The sequence below is a fragment of the Pelodiscus sinensis genome, chromosome 32 (genome assembly GCF_052426305.1).
Source record: "Pelodiscus sinensis isolate ZL-2025 chromosome 32, ASM5242630v1, whole genome shotgun sequence".
Classification (NCBI taxonomy): Eukaryota; Metazoa; Chordata; order Testudines; family Trionychidae; genus Pelodiscus; species Pelodiscus sinensis.
The window spans coordinates 3,541,669-3,558,928 of NC_143083.1; positions in this window are offsets into that span (position 1 = coordinate 3,541,669).

Consider the following 17,260-nt stretch of genomic DNA (forward strand, 5'->3'; position numbering starts at 1 on the left):
GGTGATCACCAGGTTCCCTTTTGACTTTAAAGTCTGTGAGCAGGACAGGACCCGACCAAGGGGCAGAGGCATAGCTAGGCCGGGAGCCCAGCACTGGCATACCAACTGGGGCTGCAGATCAAAGCGGACCTGTCCTGGCTGGTTTCTGTACTGGTTTTGGGATGGGGAATGGGTGGATTTAAATTGGGACTGTTGGGCTAAATGTTCTGTCTTAGGTGAAATTGCTGGCTGGTGGGCAACTGAGCTTGTCTTGGTGGCATTGCTGCAGGAGGCGTTTGGGGGTCTGTTGCGAGGCAGTAATAACCACTCGGTCTGGGCCACTCACCTGGCCCTCTGCAATAACTTGCCTTAAGCCCAAATGGCCACAGTGAAGGTATTTCCAGGTATCTGTCCTGTAATAGCTGACTCTGGATGGTGCCCCATGTGGCTGGACCCTTGTGCCTGTCCGGAGATCTTAGCGGGGCTCTCCAGAAGGATCCGATTGCAGGATGGGGCGCTAGATGGCACCGACAATGCCTCCATGCAGGGTTAGCCAGGCCTCACATGAAGGAGCCCCTGGCAGCCTGGCTTTTTAACACAGTCTGTGCCACTGGTTAAAGGAAAAGCATTGTCTCGCTGCTTTACCAGTCGTTTCGCCTCGTCCGTAGCATCCTAGGGCTTTGTGCCCCAGGCTGAGGTGTCAGCTACCTTCAGAGCTCAGCGGGGCTGCTGAGAATCCTAAATAATGGAACGGAGCAGCTGGAGCCCAGCCCAGCCCCCCCCCCTCCCCCCCGCCTATGCAAACACCTTGCAACTTTGGCTCTGGGTCCAAAAGCTGCATTGTGGGCTCCCCTGGGCTAGCAATGCGGAAGCGGGAGGTCTAAGTGCCCTCTTCTCCAGGCGCTGCCTCCTCTCCCCTCAGGCCAGCAGATGGCAGCAGTGTGCCACAAAACCCAAAGACCACTCATGAAGTAGCTAGCTCCTGCAAAATGGAGCGTGTCCCCCACGGCTGAGAGCGGGATCTGGGGAAAGTTCAGGGAGAGCTGTGGCAGCCTGGCTCCATAGCTTGGTTTGTGTTCAGGGATTTGCACCGCTTTGGGTTGCAGAGCCGCCCGGACAGGGACAGCTTGGGGATTGTTCCTGCCTTGAGGAGCACAGGGCTAGAAGTTGGGGGTTGGTGGCATCTCTTGGGGTTCCCTCTTGGCTGGAGCAGGCACTGGCGCGCCGACTGTGAGGCTGAATTTCAGCCGGAGCCAGAGGCCGCTAAAGGCACAACGGGGCCCTGTTCTTCTGCCCCAGCTCGGTTAGCTACACCCCATCCAGGCCCCAAAGACTTTCCCGCCTACATAGACCAGCAATGGGAGGATTCTACAGATGGGAAGTGCAGCACAGACCCCCTGCCCTCTGACATCTGGGGGCATCTTTCCATTGACTTCCCAGGCCTCAGGCCCCAAGAATTAAGTGATTTGCCAAAGTCTCACAGAGAGTCTGTGGCACGGAAGCCAGATCTCTTGTGTCCCAGTCCTGTTCTTGAACACACACCTACACCACTATGGACAACAAGCCTGTGCAGGTTCTCCTGAGAATGCACCGCTAGCTAGCCTGGACCTCAGGAAGGATGGGGAAGGCCGGGTAGGGATCAGAGCTGCTCATTTATGCTGCTAGCCAGGTATGTCCTCGGAAAGGGGGATCAGCATTCGACCCTGTGCTCTGGTTCAAACAGGAATTAACCTGGGGAGGTCCTAAGGTGTGTGCTATGCTGGACATCACACTAGATCAGGAGTTCAGGAGGGTTGTGTAGAGGCCACCCGCGCCCCACGTCCCTAAATAGGTGGTGGGGGCAAAGCCAAAGGGACCTGTTGTCTGAGCCCCTGGTGGTGGGGCTCCAGCCCCAGCTGCTCCCCCCCCCCCAAGTCTAACACCAGGCCTGGCAAGCCCATTCAAATGACTCTTTGGGGTCCCGAATGACCCTCAGTTTGAGAACCACTGCCCTGGATCATCGCTCCTGGCTTCCCAGGCGTCGCATGCCCGGTGCTATGATGGTCTAGGACCGGTGGTCCTGGTTTGTTACAAAGGGCGAGGAAGGAGAGATTTCCAGAGGCAGCATAGCCCCCCCCATCGCAACCACATCCCACCCACCAGACACACGAGCCTACGAGAAGTCGCACAACGCTCAAGACCCATCGATCTAGTCTCAGCTCTTCCACTGGCTGGTGTGACCATTTCCTGTTCCCTTCACCCCCTTCTGACGGAGAAAGGCCGTGTCTTCCTCGCCTAGGAAGAAGGCAGGTGTGTTGCAGAGGCACCGAGACCCGACAAGGGCCAGTGAAGGCTGCTTAACAGCAAGGCAGGTGGCTTTTAACTCATGTGGTAAAGGTACATGGCTTTCGACCCTAAGGTCCCAGGTTCAGTCCCACCTGCCGACGCCCAGGGTCCGTTCGCTCTACACAAGGATCAGTCCTGCCGCTTTAGAGACACAGGAGCCGCGAAGTGGCACAAAGTCACTTGTGGAATACCAGGTCTTGGATGCAGTGGGCTCAGGGTGTGTCTACACTCGAAACGCTAGTGGCAGCGACTGAAGGGATCGACCGTGCAGTGGTTGGGCCTGATCGGACAGCGGATCTGGTTTGATCCACGGAGGTGTGGGTGTGACTGCTACTTCGCAGCACTTTGGTGGAAGCTGAGATGCTCTGCTCCCTCCAGCACCCTCTGTCCTACTGACCCAATGAGCCCAAATGTCTCAGCAGGAAAGAAACCCATTTGCCCAGCCCTCCAGGAAGCAGCCAAGTCCCTGCCTGAAAGCCAGCGCCCAGGCGGCAGAAACAGAACGTTCCCACTAGGCCCTTGCAGTCATGGAAACCAGCATGATATTGGTGGAGTCGGGTGCTTGTGTGCGACTCGCCACCTTCCTTTTAAAAAATACAGGATCACATTGCTAGGCTGCCCAGTGGCAGAGCAAACCTTGAAACTGGCTCAGAAACCAGCAGGCAAACGAACAGGCTTTACCCACTGCATGATTTTGAAACCAAGCTCTTGATTTTGGGGGCCTGACTCCTGATTTTTGAACACTCAGGCAACACACAGGATTGTGGGCCCACAGGCACAGGAAGTAAGCCAGCCGGGTGTGCTGCAACACCCCCATGTTTTGGGCCTGGTGCCTCCTCCGCTGGCCCTATGTCAGGGTCCCAGCTGCTGGTCCCAGGGTCCTGGCCGCTGGCCCAGGAGCTTTGCACCCGCCCTTAGCGAGGGTTGCCAGGTGGCCGGTGTTCTACTGGACAGTCCAGTATTTGCGCTTTGTCTGGTAAAAAAAAAAATCAGAGCACACTGGACATGTGTGATGTCCGGTATTCTCTGATTTTTCCGGCTGCGCACCGGACGGAAGCCTGGCGTGGGCAGGGGAGCGGCTGGAAGGTGGGGCCACGATTGGCGCTAGGAGCCTGTGATTGCGCAGGAGCCTGGCGGGGATGGGGTGAGTGGCTGGGAGTCCACCCCCGCCAGGCTTCTGTGCAATAATAGGCTCCCAGCGGCAATTGTGGCCCCGACTCCCAGCCTGAGAGTCCCAGCTGGGAGGCGGGGCTGCGATTGCCGCTTATCCCGCATTCCTTTTTTTTTTTTTTTTGGCTCGACCAAAAAATACCGGGTGTCCATCTGGCAACCCTAGCTGAGGCCCCAGCCAGGGGCAGAAAAGGGGATGACCAGGGGTAAGTGGTGGGGCACAGCTCAGCACCCCCACCCTAAACATTATTCCAGCCCCCCTGCCCTGTGCAGGCCACAAATGTAAGTCAGCATGGGACGGCCATTAACAGGTGTGTTCTGAGCAAGACACGAGAAGTCGTTCTTCCGCTCTACTCTGCACTGATTAGGCCTCAGTTGGAGTATTGTGTCCAGTTCTGGGCACCGCATTTCAAGAAAGAGGTGGAGAAATTGGCGAGGGTCCAGAGAAGAGCAACAAGAATGGTTAAAGGTCTAGAGAACATGAGCTATGAAGGAAGGCAGAAAGAATTGGGTTTGTTTAGTTTAGAAAAGAGAAGATTGAGGGGGGACATGAGAGCAGTTTTCAGGTATCTAAAAGGGTGTCATGAGGAGGAGGGAGAAAACTTGTTCATCTTGGCCTCTGAGGATAGAACAAGAAGCAATGGGCTTAAACTGCAGCAAGGGAGGTTTAGGTTGGACATTAGGAAAAAGTTCCTAACTGTCAGGGTGGTCAAATGCTGGAATGAATTGCCGAGGGAGGTTGTGGAATCCCCATCTGTGGAGATATTTAAGAGCAGGTTAGATAAATGTCTCTCAGGGATGGTCTAGACAGTATTTGGTCCTGCCATGAGAGCAGGGGGCTGGACTTGATGACCTCTCGAGGTCCCTTCCAGTCCTAGTGTTCTATGATTCTATGGGTAGGGCCGTTAGTACATGTCCCTTCACGATGCTTTGGGTAGTACTATTGTAGGACCTGAAGCCGGTGGGCATTTTCAGGGGCATTTCATTTTCTCTCTTTCTCTGCCCCCTCTGCATTTAACAGTGCCCCTAGGGCAGGGACTTGTTACCCACCAGCTCTGTGGTTCTTGGGAAACCAGAACATGGTCACCTGTCAGCCTTGTGCTCTTGGGGAGCCAGGGAGTGACATTCATGGAAAACCATTCCCCTCCTCAGGCCTCTGCTAGAATCAAAGACAAAGCAATGAAAAGGCCGGGGAAGACCCACCTAAACTGCTTCAGACAAGGGGGATATAATTAAGGAAACACCCCAGCCTCATTTGCATTAAAGATGGAACAGGGGGACATCTCATTAGCATACAGAATGGAAAGCAGCTCTTCCAAGGCAGGAACCGCAGGGAACTATGGGACACCGAAAGCAGAGAAGCACTGCCTGATGGGAAATCCCTGCTCCAGATGCTAATGAACCTAGGCCTGCTCACACCCACATTAGTCATTATCAGACCAATTCTAGTAACGATCCTATTGACACCTAAAATAGTGAAACTGCCTAGTTGCATTGTGAGCTCGTTCAAGGAACATCCCCCATAACCAGGGGTGATCAGTCTCTATTGTCTCTCCTCTTTCTCTTTGAACTATCCCTATAAAACTCCTATCCTTGCCCCAAGAAAACTGTTCTGATACCTGGACTTAAACTGCATCAGTTCCATTGAGACTTCTTCATCTCCTGTCTGATCGTGCTGGGGGCTCTGTTCTGCTTGTCTCCTGCCCTCTGGACCCCCCCCCCCCCGGCTCCCATCACCACCTGGGAACCCCGATCAGTGCAAGCTCCGTGGAGTGGTGAGGTCTCTCTCTCTCTCTCTCTCTCTCTCATCAACTATCTCTGTAAGCATAGCCTCCTGACCCTGCCCTATGTAAACTGTTATATGGTTATTTAATATTGTAATTGTTAGATTTCATATTGTAACTGTTTGATATCTATTCACTACTCAGAAATAAATCACTTTCATTGTTAAGCTGGTTGCTTCTCTCTCTTTCTTTCTCTTTTGCTCACTTTTCCTTAAGGGGTGTTGTTTTGGCTTCCCCATTCACTCTGCAACAACGCTTCTTGTACCCAAGCAAAAGATCCCTGTAGTGCTCAAAATCCTGTGGGGTTTGCTCATCGTGTGGTTTACCAGTGAATGACTGTGGTGTGACAGTGGATATAGGGGGTGCTGAACCTGGGGGCTTATGAGGATGGCAGCTAAAAGTGCTGTTTAATCCAGCCCACGGAGTCCAAAGGCACATGAGGGTGCAGTGTGGCATTGCTGTGAAACCCAGCCAGCTGAGTCCAGGGACATATGAGGGGGTCAGCTTGTGAGTGCTGAGTACCCAGTCCTCTCAGACGTGCTCTGTTAGTGGGTGTGAGTGTCTGTGTGTGTTGCCAAGGTGGTAAGAACCCGTCCTGAGGAACCTAGTTCCTGCAGGAGAGCTCCAGTGGGAGGGGGAATTGGCAGCAGGGAGAATTCAGCTCCATATGAGAGCCCAAGTAAGCACCAACAGCACACTGATAGAATTGTTAACCTTTCCCCAGTCCCATAAGGGTAACCCTAATAAACGAGCATACCCCAGAGTATTGGGCAAATCTGGTAACAGGCTGGCTGTGATGCTGGGACAGAGACATATTTCTGGAGCCTCTGTCTTTGCTGGCTGCCCCTGAGCACTAACAATGCAGCCGAGAGGAGATCGCTAATCCACCGCTCCTGCTAGCTATGGTCAGGCCAGCTCTGTGAGCACCCAGCCCCTCCCCTCCACGCCCTGGGTTATCTAATGACTATCACAGTACAGCTAAATGTCATTCTACTTACGGAGGCGAGGTGGCCTGGACGAGGGAGACGGGGCTACGGAACGCTAACGCAAGCCAGTATTGATTTTGCGCCAATTATCACAGCCATCAAAGCTGTGCAATTAAAGAGAGAGGACAGAATTTTCCGATGTGGTGCCTGTGCTAGGCCCGCAGCGGAGGGTTCATTAACTTGGGTGTCGTTATGTCCCCTCCCCCTGCACACTCCACTTCCCGTTGCCGCTCGGCTGGGGCTAATGAGGTTGTTTTTTTCTGCACATTCAATTTCCCCCATCTCTGCCATGCCTTATGTCTCTTTGCACGCAATTGCCGCAGGACGGGACAGCCAGCATTTCCCAGGGATGGCCAATTGCTTGGGAAATGGCAGCCCGGCTCTGCTCGACCAAAGAGTTAGAGACGGCCCAAGGCCTCGGGGAGTTCATAGAACCATAGAGCTGGAAGAGACCTCAGGAGTCATCAAGGGTATGTCTACACTACCCCGCTAGTTCGAACTAGCGGGGTAATGTATGCATACCGCACTTGCTAATGAAGCCCGGGATTTGAATTTCCCGGGCTTCATTAGCATAAGCGGGGAGCCGCCATTTTTAAATCCCCGCTGCTTCGAACCCCGTGTAGCGCGGCTACACGGGGCTCGAACTAGGTAGTTCGGACTAGCGTGCCTATTCCGAACTACCGGTACATCTCGTTTCACGAGGAGTACCGGTAGTTCGGAATAGGACCCTAGTCCGAACTACCTAGTTCGAGCCCCGTGTAGCCGCGCTACACGGGGTTCGAAGCAGCGGGGATTTAAAAATGGCGGCTCCCCGCTTATGCTAATGAAGCCCGGGAAATTCAAATCCCGGGCTTCATTACAAGTGCGGTATGCATACATTACCCCGCTAGTTCGAACTAGCGGGGTAGTGTAGACATACCCCAAGTCCAGCCCCCGGCCCAAGGCAGGACCAACCCAACTAAATCAACCCAGCCAGGGCTTTGTCAAGCCAGGACTTAAAAACCTCCCTAGGGAACCCAGCCCAGTGCTTCCCCCCCTCCTAGGGAAATAGTTTTTCCTAATATCCAACCTGGACCTTCCCCACTGCAACTTGAGACCATTGCTCCTTGTTCTGCCACCTGTCACTACTGAGAACAGCCTCTCTCCAGCCTCTTTGGAACCTCCCTTCAGGAAGCTGAAGGCTGCTGTCAAATCCCCCCTCACTCTTTGCTTCTGCAGACTAAACAAACCCAGATCCCTCAGTCTCTCCTCATAGGTCATGTGCTCCAGCCCCCTAATCATTTTGGTTGCCCTCTGCTGGACCCTCTCCAATGCGTTCACGTTCTTTCTATAGTGGGGGGCCCAGACCTGGACACCATACTCGTGGGCTACGTCTAGACTGGCATGATTCCGTTAAAAGCATTTGCGGAAAAGAGCATCTAGATTGGTACAGACGCTTTTCCGCAAAAGCACTTTTTGCAGAAAAGCGTCCGTGGCCAATCTAGACGTGGTTGTGACGTAGTGGGGGTACTTGCTGGGCTGTGGTGACCCCTGCTGTCTGGAGCAAGACCCAGCAGGGAAAACCTCACTAGGCAGAGGTAATGCCAAACTTGTTGAACCAGTGGCCAGACACCCCCCATGGAGAGGAACAAAGGAAGGTGGAATGCTGCCCTGGCTGGGGGGCAGGGCGGGAAGTTAGTTAGTTGGTTGCTGGCTGTCTGTGAGGATGGAGGAGACAGCCTAGGGAAGGAGCTGGAGTTTAGGGGCCCAGTCTCCCCCAACTCAAGGGGGCCTGAGGCATCCTAGCCCAGCTCTGTGACCAGATTACATCTGTGCTGTGCTGTATCCTGGAGAGGCAATAAACTTCCTCTATTCCACCGCTGGTGCAGTCTGTTTGTGCCATTTCGGGGTGCAGGAGACGGGGGACCCCAACGCGCCGTCACAGTGGTTTTGCGCAAGAAAGCCCCGATCACCATTTTCGCGGTCGGGGCATTTTTGCGCAAAACAAATCTGGCCCTTTTGCACAAAAGCTTTGCACAAAAGGACTTTTGTCCGAACGGGAGCAGCATCGTATTTCTGCAAGAAGCACTGATTTCTTACATGAGATCGTCAGTGTTCTTGCAGAAATTCAAGCAGCCAGTGTAGACAGCTGGCAAGTTTTTCCGCAAAAGAAGCTGCTTTTGCGGAAAAACTTGCCAGTCTAGACACAGCCCAGATGTGGCCTCACCAGAGCTGAATAAAAGGGGAATAATCACTTCTCTGGATCTGCTGGCAATGCTCCTCCTAATGCACCCTAATATGCCATTAGCCTTCTTGGCTACAAGGGCGCCCTGTTGACTCATATCCAGCTTCTCATCCATTGTCATCCCCAGGTCCTTTTCTGCAGAACTGCTGCTTAGCCAGTCAGTCCCCAGCCTGTACCAATGCTTGGGATTCTTCCGTCCCAAGTGCAGAACTCTACACTTGTCCCTGTTGAACCTCATCAGGTTTCTTTTGGTCCAATCCCCTAATCTGTCCAGGTCACGCTGGACCCTATCCCTGCCCCCCAGCGTATCTACCTTCCCGCCTAGCCTAGTGTCATCTGCGAACTTGCTGAGGGTGCCATCCATCCCCTCGTTCAGTTGGGGGCATTTCTCTTCTTCCAAAGGGTCATTCAGACACATGGGCCTCCCGCCCCGGCGTGCTGAAGCAGGCTTGCATATTGTTTCTCCCCAGCACGGCTCTGCTGTGTCAGAGCAATACCCCGCTCGGCCCCATCCCTGTGCTGAGATACTTTGCACTGTGGGCTCTGCAGGAGGCTGCTCAGGGTGACCCTCAGCTTCTGCCCACCTGAGGAAGTGGCTTTTGCCCACAAAAGCTCATGATGCTAGATACGTATTGTTGTTTGTCTCTAAGGTGCTGCTGGGTCGCTCGTTTTCCCCAGTCCCAGGTTCCTTGTCCTCTCTGCAGTCTGGCCATGAGAGTATGCCCACTTCTTTATGGCTGACTTAGAGCAACGTTTCCTCAAATCCCGTCCCCTTTTATCCCTTCTCTACTTATGCTACATGGATGACATCTTTATGATCTGGACCCATGGCCAAGAAACACTGGATACATTCCACAGAGACTTTAACAACCTACACCCCACCATCAATCTCAGCCTGGACCATTCTACACGAGAGATCCATTTCCTGGACACCACAGTACAAATCACGAATGGTAAATTAGACACCACCCTCTACAGAAAACCCACCGACTCATACAGTTACCTACATGCCTCCAGCTCCCATCCAGAACACACCATACCATCCATCATCTATTGTCAAGCCCTTAGATACAATTGCATCTGCTCTAATTCCACTGACAGAGACCAGAAACTTCAGGATCTCTACCAAGCATTTTTAAACCTCAATTACGCACCCGGAGAAATTAAAAAAACAAATTGAAAGAGCCAGACGAATACCCAGAAACCATCTACTTCAAGACAGACCCAGGAAAACCAACAATAGAACACCACTTGTCATCACCTATAGCCCCCACCTTAAACCCGTCCAACACATTATGAATAAACTACAGCCTATACTGGAACAGGATATTACACTCCGAGAGGCTCTGGGAGACAGACCCATAGTCTCCTATAGACAACCACTAACCTCAGGATGATTCTTATCAACAACCACAGGACATACCACACTAATACCAACCCTGGAAATTTCCCTTGCAACAAACCCCGGTGCCAGCTTTGTCCACATATTTACTCTGCTGACACCATTATTGGACCTAACCATGCCAGTTACAAGATCAAGAACACATTCCTGTTCATCCAGAAATATAATTTATGCCATCATGTGCCTAAAGTGTCCATCTGCTATGTACATTGGATAAACGTCTCAGACACTTTGCCAAAGAATCAATGCCCACAAAACAGACATAAGACTCTCTCACAGAGAGAAAGCTGTTGCTTTCCATTTCAGCCAGACTGGTCGTTCCCTCAACGACCTTAAAACATGCATTTTGCTTCATAGAGACTTTAACTCCAGACTTCAACGAGAAGCTTCAGAATTGTCATTCATGCTTAAATTGACACTTTACGTATGGGTTTAAACAGAGACTCTAATTATCTCACCCATTACAAAGATAGTTTCCCCAATTATCACCCCTAATGCCATTACGTCACAGACACTAACCTTCCCCCCTCACCCGCACTCTGTTCTAAAATTTGATTTGTCAATTTCACATGTGTTCATTTTTTTGATTGTATCACTTTGGTATATATGGTTGTGCCGATTTTCTTCCACTATTTGATCTGAGGAAGTGGGTCTGGCCCACGAAAGCTCCTCACCTAATAAACCATCTTGTTAGTCTTTAAAGTGCTACATAGTCCTGTCTTTTGTTTCAGCTACACCAGACTAACTCGGCTGCGTCTCTGTCACTGGCCACGAGAGGGCAGCTTAGCTCAAAGCTAGGCTAGCACATCGGCCCACCCCCAGCCAGGGTTGCCTCACCTCACTCAGGTTCAGCAAGCCAAGGTCAGGGGTGGTGAAGTACATGACAATCCCTGGACGAGGGGTCTGGTTCCAGCAAAGTTCAGGACCAGCTCTCGCCCCTGACCTCACTGGCTGCCCCCCCCCCCCCCCCCCCCCCGCCTGCTGGACAGTTGAAAGGACCCGGGTGCTCCTCCATGACTGACAACACAACCCTGTGGCCCCTGGGCTGTGTGTGTGTGAGGGTGTCTCCTCCACTGTCCCCACCCCCAGCACCCTTGCAGCCAATGGGAGCTGTGGGGGTGGTGCCTGCAGGCAACAGTGTGCAGAGGCCTCTCTGGTTCCCCCCACCTAGGAACTGCTACCAGAGGGGGGTGCCCCAGGTAAGTGCCACATTCCCCATCTCCGCCTGCACCCCGAACTCCTCCCAGAGCCTGCATCCAACCGCTCCACCCCACCCCCTCCTGCACCCCGAACCCCTCCCAGAGCCTGCATCCAACCGCTCCACCCCACCCCCTCCTGCACCCCGAACCCCTCCCAGAGCCTGCATCCAACCGCTCCACCCCACCCCCTCCTGCACCCCGAACCCCTCCCAGACCCTGCATCCAACCGCTCCACCCCACCCCCTCCTGCACCCCGAACCCCTCCCAGAGCCTGCATCCAACCGCTCCACCCCACCCCCGCCTGCACCCCGAACCCCTCCCAGAGCCTGCATCCAACCGCTCCACCCCACCCCCTCCTGCACCCCGAACCCCTCCCAGACCCTGCATCCAACCGCTCCACCCCACCCCCTCCTGCACCCCGAACCCCTCCCAGACCCTGCATCCAACCGCTGCACCCCACCCCCTCCTGCACCCCGAACTCCTCCCAGACCCTGCATCCAACCGCTCCACCCCACCCCCTCCTGCACCCCGAACCCCTCCCAGACCCTGCATCCAACCGCTCCACCCCACCCCCTCCTGCACCCCGAACCCCTCCCAGACCCTGCATCCAACCGCTCCACCCCACCCCCTCCTGCACCCCGAACCCCTCCCAGAGCCTGCATCCAACCGCTCCACCCCACCCCCGCCTGCACCCCGAACCCCTCCCAGACCCTGCATCCAACCGCTCCACCCCACCCCCGCCTGCACCCCGAACTCCTCCCAGAGCCTGCATCCAACCGCTCCACCCCACCCCCTCCTGCACCCCGAACCCCTCCCAGACCCTGCATCCAACCGCTCCACCCCACCCCCTCCTGCACCCCGAACCCCTCCCAGAGCCTGCATCCAACCGCTCCACCCCACCCCCTCCTGCACCCCGAACCCCTCCCAGAGCCTGCATCCAACCGCTCCACCCCACCCCCTCCTGCACCCCGAACTCCTCCCAGAGCCTGCATCCAACCGCTCCACCCCACCCCCTCCTGCACCCCGAACCCCTCCCAGACCCTGCATCCAACCGCTCCACCCCACCCCCTCCTGCACCCCGAACCCCTCCCAGACCCTGCATCCAACCGCTCCACCCCACCCCCTCCTGCACCCCGAACCCCTCCCAGAGCCTGCATCCAACCGCTCCACCCCACCCCCTCCTGCACCCCGAACCCCTCCCAGAGTCTGCATCCAACCGCTCCACCCCACCCCCTCCTGCACCCCGAACCCCTCCCAGAGCCTGCATCCAACCGCTCCACCCCACCCCCGCCTGCACCCCGAACCCCTCCCAGACCCTGCATCCAACCGCTCCACCCCACCCCCGCCTGCACCCCGAACCCCTCCCAGACCCTGCATCCAACCGCTCCACCCCACCCCCGCCTGCACCCCAAACCCCTCCCAGACCCTGCATCCAACCGCTCCACCCCATCCCCTCCTGCACCCCGAACCCCTCCCAGACCCTGCATCCAACCGCTCCACCCCACCCCCTCCTGCACCCCGAACCCCTCCCAGAGCCTGCATCCAACCGCTCCACCCCACCCCCTCCTGCACCCCGAACCCCTCCCAGACTCTGCATCCAACCGCTCCACCCCACCCCCTCCTGCACCCCGAACCCCTCCCAGACCCTGCATCCAACCGCTCCACCCCACCCCCTCCTGCACCCCGAACCCCTCCCAGACCCTGCATCCAACCGCTCCACCCCACCCCCTCCTGCACCCCGAACCCCTCCCAGAGTCTGCATCCAACCGCTCCACCCCACCCCCTCCTGCACCCCGAACCCCTCCCAGAGCCTGCATCCAACCGCTCCACCCCACCCCCGCCTGCACCCCGAACCCCTCCCAGACCCTGCATCCAACTGCTCCACCCCACCCCCGCCTGCACCCCGAACCCCTCCCAGACCCTGCATCCAACCGCTCCACCCCACCCCCTCCTGCACCCCGAACCCCTCCCAGACCCTGCATCCAACCGCTCCACCCCACCCCCTCCTGCACCCCGAACCCCTCCCAGACCCTGCATCCAACCGCTCCACCCCACCCCCTCCTGCACCCCGAACCCCTCCCAGACCCTGCATCCAACCGCTCCACCCCACCCCCTCCTGCACCCCGAACCCCTCCCAGACCCTGCATCCAACCGCTCCACCCCACCCCCTCCTGCACCCCGAACCCCTCCCAGACCCTGCATCCAACCGCTCCACCCCACCCCCTCCTGCACCCCGAACCCCTCCCAGACCCTGCATCCAACCGCTCCACCCCACCCCCTCCTGCACCCCGAACTCCTCCCAGACCCTGCATCCAACCGCTCCACCCCACCCCCTCCTGCACTCCGAACCCCTCCCAGACCCTGCATCCAACCGCTCCACCCCACCCCCTCCTGCACCCCGAACCCCTCCCAGACCCTGCATCCAACCGCTCCACCCCACCCCCTCCTGCACCCCGAACCCCTCCCAGAGCCTGCATCCAACCGCTCCACCCCACCCCCTCCTGCACCCCGAACCCCTCCCAGAGCCTGCATCCAACCGCTCCACCCCACCCCCTCCTGCACCCCGAACTCCTCCCAGAGCCTGCATCCAACCGCTCCACCCCACCCCCTCCTGCACCCCGAACCCCTCCCAGACCCTGCATCCAACCGCTCCACCCCACCCCCTCCTGCACCCCGAACCCCTCCCAGACCCTGCATCCAACCGCTCCACCCCACCCCCTCCTGCACCCCGAACCCCTCCCAGACCCTGCATCCAAGCGCTCCTCCCTGTCCCCTCCTGCACCCCGAACCCCTCCCAGACCCTGCATCCAACCGCTCCACCCCACCCCCTCCTGCACCCCGAACCCCTCCCAGACCCTGCATCCAACCGCTCCACCCCACCCCCTCCTGCACCCCGAACTCCTCCCAGACCCTGCATCCAAGCGCTCCTCCCTGTCCCCTCCTGCACCCCGAACCCCTCCCAGACCCTGCATCCAACCGCTGCACCCCACCCCCTCCTGCACCCCGAACTCCTCCCAGACCCTGCATCCAACCGCTCCACCCCATCCCCTCCTGCACCCCGAACTCCTCCCAGACCCTGCATCCAAGCGCTCCTCCCTGTCCCCTCCTGCATCCCGACCCCCTCCCAGAGCCTACCTCCTTCACCCCCTTCGACACCCCTCACCCCAGGCCAGAGCCTGCACCCAGCACCCAGACTCCACCCACCCCGCCACCCAAACTCCCTCCCAGGACCTTAGGCTGGGGGTGAGTTTGACTAGGGGAGGGGTGCAGGCTCTAGGTGATCTGGGCACCACCAAAGTTTCTCCATGCCTGCCGCCCCAGCCAGGTGACCGCTGCAAAGTCCCAGGCAGCCACGTCCACGTACCATTGTTGCCACACTGCATGTGGGAGATTGGAAACCTGCCATTCAGTGACTTGTTTAGCGCCGCCATAGATGCGCGTGGGAACTCCTGCTTGCCACGCCTCCCTCCCATGAGTTCGCTCCTCCCTTCCTAGGTGGCAAAGAGACCCGGGCACCCGGCTCAGCCAGTGGAAGGTTCAGGACGGGTTTAGAGCTGCCTGGCTGAGGACACAATCACAGCATTGCCCAGAGACTAGGCGCGTGGGACTCTAGGGCTGCGTCTAGACTGGCAAGTTTTTCCGCAAAAGCAAACTTGCCAGCTGTCTACACTGACTGTTTGAATTTCCGCAAGAACACTGACTTCCTACTGTCTGAAATCAGTGCTTCTTGCGGAAATACGATGCTGCTCCGGTTTGGGCAAAAGTCCCTTTTGCGCAAAGCTTTTGCGCAAAAGGGCCAGTGTAGACAGCTCAGATCTGTTTTGTGCAAAAGCACGTCTAGATTGGCATGGATGCTTTTCTGCAAAAAGTGCTTTTGTGGAAAAGCGTCCGTGCCAATCTAGACGCTCTTTTCCGCAAATGCTTTTAACGGAAAACTTTTCCGTTAAAAGCATTTGCGGAGAATCATGCCAGTCTAGACGTAGCCTAGATGTATAACTGTGGGTTCAGCCCAGGGATGGCTAATCTGAGTCCCAAAGGAAATAATGCTCAGGATATGTCTACACTATAGGGCTACGTCTAGACTGGCATGATTTTCCGGAAATGCTTTTAACGGAAACGTTTTCTGTTAAAAGCATTTTCGGAAAAGAGCTTTTTGCGGAAAAGCATCCGTGGCCAATCTAGACGCGCTTTTGCGCAAAAAAGCCCCGATCTCCATTTTCGCCATCGGGGCTTTTTTGCGCAAAACAAACCTGAGCTGTCTACACTGGCCCTTTTGCACAAAAGTTTTGCACAAAAGGGACTTTTGCCCAAACGGGAGCAGCATCGTATTTCCGCAAGAAGCACTGATTTCAGACAGTGGGAAGTCAGTGTTCTTGCGGAAATCCAAGCGGCCAGTGTAGACAGTTGGCAAGTTTTTCCAGGAAAGCGGCTGATTTTCTGGAAAAACTGGCCAGTCTAGACACAGCCCAGAGGTTTTGCAGGGAAACGGCTGTTTTTCTTCACAAACTCGTGGAGTGTCCACATGTTTTTGCATAAGGAAATCGAAAGATCAGAGGGGTTTTGCGCAATTGGTAATCCTCATTCTAGGAGGAAGAAGCCTTTTTGCGAAAGAGCTCTTGCACAAAAAGGCGTGCGTGGACAAGGAAGAGGGCTTTTTTGCGCAAGAAGAGGGAAGAGGAAAAAGCACAGGTGCCCTGGTGCCCATTCTGTCCATAGCAATCACTGCTTACTTGTGAGAGAGCATCCAGGCAGTCCGGACGCTCTCTTGCGCAAAAGCACATCGCTTTTTCGATGTGCTGTTGCAGTGTGGATGCGCTCTTATGCAAGACATTTTTGCAGAAGATCTCTTCAGAAAAAAGCTTCTTGCGCAGGAAGCCTGTGGCCTAGACGTAGACTCTCTGGAGAGGCCTGAGAGGGCTGGTAGTCGGGGTAGTGCCCATGCCGGGTGCTCCCAGGGGGCAGCATGGAAAGGCAGCTGCAGAGGGAATTTACCCCTCACCAATGTTCTGCTTTCAGCTAACCCTCCCTTGATGCTGGGGAGGGAAGGGCTGGTGGAGATTTCCCCATTTGGGATCTTCCCTTCTGCCTGCAGGATCTTCAATTTGGCAGGGAAATGCCGTGCGAAGAGCGGGCGTGCGAAGAGCGGGCGTGCGAAGAGTGGGCGTGCAAAGAGCGGGCTGTGCACCTCAGAAGGTCTGCCAGGCCTCCTTGGGAAAGCGTCTTTAGCCCGAGGGGGAAATGAGGCAGCGTGGGCAGTGACTTCTCCATGGGAGAAGCTGTTTGTAGCCCCAGCCAGGCCAGCCCACCGGGGTGGGGGTATTCTTGATCCCATGTTCCCATGGAGGCAGGACCGGGCCTTTCTCAGCCCTGATCCCCTGGCTGGCTGCTGCCTGGATGCCAGCAGGCCTGTTTCTGAAACCCCGGTCATCTCGCTCGCCCTGTTGCTAGCCCCTCGTTGGCAACCGATCCCACATGGATGGGGGCTTTGTCCCTGCTCAGCCCTGAAGCCCATTTGCTGCACTGGCCGTGGGTCACGTCCATGTGGCCCTTAGATTTTTATTTAAACGAACACAAAATATGAATCGAATTAATAAAGAGTGTAATGGGCTCTTTGCTCGATTGATAAGGCTCCTCCTGCTGGATCTATCCACCTATCACCTCCGTACACACCCGTCCATCCATCCCCATACACCCCTTTCCATCAGTCTAGCCCTCTGTGCATTAGCAACCTGCCCCATGAGCATCAGCTGGCTGTCTCCCTACGGATCCCATCCCATGCACACCTGTTAGTTCGAATTAGCGCTGTAGTGTAGACGTACCCTTTTAGATTTCCTGGCTACGTCTAGACTGCATCCCTTTTTCGGAAAAGGGATGCAAATTAGACATATCGCAATTGCTAATGAAGCGGAGATTTAAATTTCCCCCGCTTCATTAGCATAAAAATGGCTGCCGCTTTTTTCGGCACGGAGCTTTGCTGGAAAAAAGCGCCAGGCTAGACATGGATCTTTCGGAAAATAAAGCCTTTTCCGAAAGATACCTTATCCCTTATTTTAAGAGGGATAAGGGATCTTTTGGAAACGGCTTTATTTTCCGAAAGATCCGCGTCTAGACTGGCGCTTTTTTCCGGCAAAGCTCCAAGCCAAAAAAAGCGGCAGCCATTTTTATGCTAATGAAGCAGGGGAGATTTAAAT